Here is a 6,678-nt window from a genome sequence, read left to right on the forward strand (position 1 = left end):
CATATTGGCATCATAGTCACCTAATGTTTTTGCTGCTGGGGAATCCTGGGGCCCTTCTAAGCCCCAAACCCAGTTAGGGAGTAGGTGGGTGATATACACAATTACACAGCTACAGTGATTGAACCCAATTCATATACTAAGAATCCTCCCCCAGCTATGATGCATGGTGCTTTTTTTTTGTACCAGGAATCAAACACACAACCTCATACTTTCCAGGCAGCTACTGTGCCACTGTGGAGCAAAATCCACTGCTCTACATGGTGCTATTTTGAAACTAAACCAAAACAGACCCAACCACTATTGCCATGGACCCCCAGGGCACTGAAGTAGCTCCAACTCCACACAACCTGAAGATTAATAAGTGAGTCTGCACCAGGAAGACATCATCCTATCCCTGTTACTGCCAGAATTCACCAACCCAGGCACACTGGAAAGACCCTACCATCCTGACAGCCCCAAGCCTGAAAGATGTCACTACATTGTACAAAAGTGCTGTGCCTCTGTTGCCTTGCATCAGTCCACCGAAAGGCCACATAAGTAGCCCCACTTTAGTCTTGTGTCATTATTTGAATCTGAAATGTCACCCAAAAGCTCATGTGTCAAAGGTTTTGTCTCCAATGCAGCAATGTTCAGAGGTGGGGCTTTTGGGAAATGACTGGATCACAAAAGCTCTCATAACATCAATGGATTAACCTATTGATGGGTTCATAATTGAATGGACTACTGGGAAGTGGCAGAAACTATAGAAGGTTGGGACTAGTTGGAGGAAATAAGTCACTTAGGGTGGGATGTCCTTGAAGAGTATATCATGTGCCTAGATACTCTCCCCCTCCCTCTTCTCCCTCTTTCTCTCCCTCTCCTCCCCTCCTTCCCTTTCTCTCTCCCTCTCTCTCTCTTCTGGCTGCCACGAAGTAAGTGACTTTGCTCTGCCACACCTTCCTGCCTTGATGAGCTGCCTCTTTACAAGCCCAAAAACAATGGTTGTACCTGACCATAGATTGAAACTGTGAGCCAAAATAAATCTTTCCTCCTTTCAAGACGATTTTCTCAAGTATTTTGTCATAGCAATGGAAAGCTGCCTAACATACTGCGCTATCACTGACACTGACATGTGGTGCACCATACTTGCCCAGCATGCTGCAATGATCCCACTTCTGCACAGCCTGTAGAGACTGACAGGCACATTCCACCCACATGTGTATACATTGCACTGTACTTGAAAAGGGAAATAACTCTTCCAAAATCAAGACTTACCCTAATACCAAAACTAGACAAAGTCACAGAAGGAAGGAAGGAAGGGAGGAAGGACAGAAGGAGAGAGAAAGGAAGAAGGAAAGAAAGAAAAAAAGGAAATTATAGACTACTATCCCTGATCAACATATGTTATAGCTTGCATCTAGATGTCCTCCTAAATCCTCATGTGATCATAAGTGGGGTTTTTCAGAAGTGGCTGGTTCTAAAATGTGTGATGTTGGGATTAAATGGTGTGATGCTGGGATTAAGAGTGTGTGATTACTAAATTATTCCACTGATTGGTTAACCATAGTTCTGGGTGTGATAACGGGAAGGCACACCCTGGAGGTGGGAGGGACCACACAAAAATAAATAAATTTAAATTTAAATTTAAAATACACACATGATCACAAAAGACCCCTAGTAGCCAAATCAATCTTGAACAAAACATCAAAGCTAGAGACCTGACAATACCTGATATTCTTGGGATACAGCACCCAAGAGAGCCATTACTAGCGTAAGAACTAACACAAAGATTAATGGAATAGAATTGAGATTCCAAAAATAAATCCATATATCCATAGCCAATTGACTCTCAACTAAGGTATCAAAAACATACACTGGAGAGCCACGCAAGGTTCTGCACTCTTGTAATCTCAGCATTCAGGAGGCTAAGGCCGGAAAATTGTGAGTTTGAGGCCAGCCTGGGCTACATAGCAAGTTCAAGGTTACCCAGGACAATATAGTGAGACCCTGTCTCAAAAAACAAAAGACCTGGAGCTGGGGATTTAGCTCAGCGGCACAGCGCCTGCCTGGCAAGCGCAAGGTCATGAGTTCGGTTCCCGGTACCAGAAAAAAACCAAAAACAAACAAACAAACAAAAAAAACAAAAGACCTAAGGGGGGAAAAAACAAGGAACAAACAACCATTGAAAAAGGGATAGGCTCTTTGATAAATGATTCTGGGAAAATTAAATATCTACATGAAGAAGAATGAAACTTGGCACTTAACCTCTCACTATAAATAAGAATCAACTCAAAATAGATTTTAAAAACCTAAGTGTAAGACCTGAAACTACAAAAATACTAAAAGAAAACAGGGGAAACACTTCAAGACATCAGTTACAGGCAATAATTTTTTAGATAAGACCCCAAAAGCGTAGGCAACAAAAGCACAAATAAACAAATGAGATTATATCAAACTAAGGAGCCACTGAACAGCAAAGAAAACAACCAACAAAATTAAAAGAACATGTGAAATGTTAGAAAATATCTGACAAGGTATTAATATCCAGAACATATAAGGAACTCAAAAAAAAAAAAAAAACAAAACACAAAATAATCCAAATAAAACACAAGCAACTGAGTAGACGGACATTGCTCAAAAGAAGATATACAAGCCCGGTGTGGTGGCACACACCTGCAATCCCAGCACTCAGAAGGCTGCAGCAGGAGGACTGTTGCGAGTTCAAGACCAGCCTGAACTACATAGTGAGACCTGTCTCAAAAAGACAAAAAAAAAAAAAAAAAAAAGATATACAAACGGCCAACAACTACATGAAAAAATACCCAACATCACTAGTCATCAAGGAAATGCAAATTAAAATCAGAAAGAAGCATCTCACTCCAGTCAGAATGAGTGTGTATTACCAAAACATGCAAAAACAACAAATGCATGTGAGGATATGAAAAAAAATCTTTACACATTGTTAGCAAAAATGTAAATTAGTACAGCCATTATGAATAATATATAGAGGTTCTTCAAATAACTAGAAATAGATTGACAATATCCAGCTATTCCACTTCTGTATATATAGCCAAAGGAAATGAACACAGTATATCAGAGATCTCTGCACTCTCAAGTTTATGTAGCACTATTCACAACAGCCCAAGTATAGAATCAGTGGAGGTATACATAGACAGATGAGTGGATTAAGAAAAACAAAACAAAACAAAAAATATATATTTTAGACATAAAAAAGAATGAAATCAGTGTTATCAGTATCATGGTAGAGTGTTTTCCTTCTCAGATTCAGTCACTGTCCTTTGGAAACCCATTCCCTTTGCCAGAAGAGAAGAAATGATTGTGAAGGTAACAGTCCCAGCTTGCATCTATATGAAGCTGACCTGGAACCTGAGATCAGGTGCAGAGATACAGTTACAGACTTACCTTCCAAAGAAAGAAACTAAAGTCCAGAGATCCTATAGCACCATCTCTTGAATCTCATTTTCACCCTGTAATTCCACAAAACCTAAATACAAAATTCACAGATTTGTAACAGTGGCAAAAGCAGGCACCTCATGTTATAAGGGAAAGTACAACACTACCATGTTTGGCAAATATTTACTAAATGATTGCCATGTGCCAGGCCCCCATTCCAGACTCTCGGGCTACAGCTCGGAGGAACCAAGAGCCTGCTGTCATGGAGCTGACATTCAGAGGCAGGGGAGATAAAAATGAGAGTTTTAATAATTGTATAACTTGAACATGTGAACAGAAAGCTGTATTTACACATATGCAAAAGCTTATTTACAATGATAGGGAAAAGTAAGGAAAAGACAGGATGAGGAAAAAAAGCCAAAGCAAACATAAGACAGAATAAATATTAACTGCCGAATAGTAGCTGTAGAAGTCAGGCATGAGTGAGGAATCTGTGAACCACAGCTGATACTTCATTTCCACTCAGAGCTGTTCTGCATATCAACTCCCAAACCAAAAGCTGCCACGCGGGAGGCTATATAAGTGTTACAGCCTCAATCTTTCTAGCTTATATAGCAACCATTTGGTTTTGTACTTTTTGATATATCTGAAATGTATCTGCCATAATACTACAACACCTTTCTCTAACAAGGTCTCCTCTATTTTATTCCCCAACACTCCTCTATTCTCAGCCTTTAGCTGTTTCACAGTACCTGAACCAAGAAAAAGAAAGCCAATAAAAGACCAAGGGGAATACAAACATCAGAAAGAACTTACAGGGGCAAATTATGGCTTATACTTAGTATCAACCAGTCTATCCTACATAGAACAAGAATACCAAAAGGAAAGAAAGAATGATCACTGGTTTCAAAAATCAAACACTTTCACCTAACAAATAATCCCCACTCCCTTTGTATACCTGACATATTTTGGCTACTCTTTAAGAATCTTGTATTCCTGTATTTAGGCAGCCCTTTAAAATGCTCCCGAGGCTGGGCATGTAGTGCACATCTGTAATCCCAGCACTCTGGAGGCTGAGGCAGGAGGACTGCTGTGAATTCAAGGCCAGCCTGGGCTACAAAGTGAGTTCAAGGCCAGCCTGAACTGCACAGGGAAACCCTGCCTGAAAAAGACCATACATACACACATACATACATACATACACACATACATTGCTTCCCAGACTGTGCCTATCTTGCCACTAAATGGCAGAGAGGCAACTCTTCCACAGCAGCTGTTAATCTGCACAAATTCTCTAAATGATCTGTATTTGTCCAGATATTCAGAAATCAAGCATATCAAGCACATTGTTAATAAGCACATGTAATAGGAGCAAAAATTATAAAAGCATCTTTGCAGCTTTTCCCCCATCCCCTTAGGAAGAGCAAGTGTTCTTGCTCACTGATACTGGTACTGCTTCCTGGGTACAGGAATTTACACTTTAGACACAGGGGAGGAGAAAGCTCCCAAATGACACCATCTAGGATTCTAGGTGCAGCTAGGATCATGGCCTTGGAGGAAGAATAGGATAAGGAATGGCAGCATTGCTCAGGGGTGGAGAAAGTGAGTAGAGTAAAAAGCACAGCAGTGAGGAAACTGCAGATGAGAGAATGGGAGCTATTTCTGTCTGCTTCCAATATGGTGAAAATTTGAGGAGGGAGATGAGTATAGCAGACAGATTTGGGGAACACTTCAGGAGGAAGAGCTTTCCTTCCCTCCAACTAAATTTGAGCTGGACCTAGTAACTCCTAAAGAAGAAAGTATGGGAAAAGCATAGTACCTTTACATTGGAGAAAACTAGAAGGCATCATTTTAACCAAGTGATCAATGTTGTCGTCACTGGGGACACCAACACGGCTTACTCTGTGGTACTCTTCTTCAAAAGCCCGCCACTTCAGAATGAGAAAAATGTCAGACATGGCCAAATGGAAAGATTGCCTACAAAATGCTTGGACAGCAATCCTCAAAACTGTAAAGGTAATGAAAAACTAGGAAAGGCTAAGGAACAGTGAGTGCCAAACTAGAGGAGACTAAGGGGATGTGACAACTAAACACATGGGGATATTCTGAAACCCAAAAAAAAAGGCTCTTTGTGAAAAATACCAGTGAGAATTGAATCAATTTTGTACTGTAGTTAATACTAAGGTACCAATGCTAATTTCTAGTTTTGACAAGTGTAGCCTGGTCTCATCATTACAAGACATTGAGCAAATAAAATATTCCCTCTCTTTTTTTACTCTTCAACATTTCTATACAATAAAACTTTATTTCTAAAAAGTTAAAATTCCGAAACGTATCAACAAGTTGCACTGAGTTACATTTTTAGCAGTTTGAAAATTGTGTTTTTCCAGAGGAGATTTAGGGGACTGAGATGTTCCCAAAACATGGCAAGATTATGCTAAGGAAAGAGCCAAGCAACACAGACAGCACCCTGGGCCTTCTGGACGTCAGGCCCACCAAGGCAAAGTACCTACAGGTTTATGCCAGGACCAGCCCTCCATGGGACACAAAGCACATAGCTTTCTGTTAGAGAAATTTATAAACAAAGCCTTGTGTAGAAAAGCAGTGTGTTTTTAAGTCGAGTAGATGTGAGTTTGCCTCCCAACTCATCCAGTTAGCAGCTACAGACAAGTCAGTTAGCTCATACCCTCTCTGAATTTTGGTTCTTCTCTATAATAAAGATGGTAATATTTACCTCAAGACTGTGTGATGCCAAAGGAAAATAACCAGCCCGTTCCCTAGCAAATAATGTCATCTAATTGATGTCATTTTTCTTTTCTTCCTTGGTGATTTCTTCTCACAAGCACTCCTTTCAATAAAATCATGAGGCACCTGAAGTCTTATTAGTCACAGTCTGAAAATCTAGGATGAACTGAGTTTCTGCTTCTACAGAAAAGTAACCAGTTCCGCATGACTTGAGTCTCTGGGAAGGAGGAATAAAGATGAAAGGTCCTCTAAAAACACACAGAAGTCAAAGATGTAGATGAGTCAGTGGGAGTTAGAAGTGATCTTTGAGCAACACCATTATATATAACTCTTGATACATGTTTTTGAGATCATCATAAACATAATCATTGTCCCAACCATGAAAGCAGCAAACTTTAGACAAATAATTTTTCTATATTTAAAATAGGTCAGAAATGTTGTCAAAAAAATCAAGTATGTACCTCTATTTATTTTTTTTTGTTTGTTTTTTTTTTTTTTTTTTTGGTTTTTTTTTGGTTTTTCTCCGGTACCGGGAACCGA

Source organism: Chinchilla lanigera, unplaced genomic scaffold (assembly GCF_000276665.1).
Source record: "Chinchilla lanigera isolate Chin_1 unplaced genomic scaffold, ChiLan1.0 scaffold00093, whole genome shotgun sequence".
Taxonomy (NCBI): domain Eukaryota; kingdom Metazoa; phylum Chordata; class Mammalia; order Rodentia; family Chinchillidae; genus Chinchilla; species Chinchilla lanigera.